Genomic DNA, 940 nt, shown 5'->3' on the forward strand with positions numbered 1-940 from the left:
GGATGGTAACAGGAGACAAGGGACACGATGTTTTACCCAGGTTCGGGCCCTCTTGATGGAGGTAAAACCCTACGTCCTGCTTGATTGATATTGATTATGTGGGTATTACAAGAGTAGATCTACCACAAGATCAAGGAGGCTAAACCCTAGAAGCTAGCCTATGGTATGATTGTTGTTCGTCCTATGGACTAAAGCCATCCGGTTTATATAGACACCGGAGAGGGCTAGGGTTACACAAAGTCAGTTACAATGGTAGGAGATCTACATATCTGTATCGCCAAGCTTGCGTTCCACGCCAAGGAAAGTCCCATTCGGACACGGGACGAAGTCTTCAATCTTGTATCTTCATAGTCTTGGAGTCCGGCCGATGATGATAGTTCGGCTATCCGGACACCCCCTAGTCCAGGACTCCCTCAGTAGCCCCCGAACCAGGCTTCAATGACGACGAGTCCGGCGCGTATATTGTCTTTGGCGTTTGCAAGGCGGGTTCTCCTCCATATTCCATGTGTTTGCCGAATAGGGTCCAGTTTCCTTATAAATGTTGCGCTCCTTGGCTTCTACATCCAATAATGGCCCTCTTCCACGTGTCGTATGAATGCGAAAAGCCAGGGTATTTTTACGTTTTACCCCCTAGCTGTGCGAATAAGCTGCCTATAAGAGAGGCGAGGATCCAGATCCGAATCACACCATCCTCCTTCCGCAAGTACTCATCGAAGCGCATCTGACAAAAATCCATTCCAACATGGACAGTCGACGTGGCCCCTCCTCTCGCGCTCCCAGTCCTCAGCCAGGATATTGGAGGAGATGTTCAGTCCCGCACAACGAGTTAGTGACGCTCCAAGCAGAGGGATACCTTCCCCCAACCTTTATGGTTCCGGTTCGAGCCGGACTGGCCACCTACAAGGGTGGGAAGCAGGCGGAGAGCGTCCCCAATCCCTCG

The sequence above is a fragment of the Triticum dicoccoides genome, chromosome 1B (assembly GCF_002162155.2).
Source record: "Triticum dicoccoides isolate Atlit2015 ecotype Zavitan chromosome 1B, WEW_v2.0, whole genome shotgun sequence".
NCBI classification, from domain to species: Eukaryota; Viridiplantae; Streptophyta; class Magnoliopsida; order Poales; family Poaceae; genus Triticum; species Triticum dicoccoides.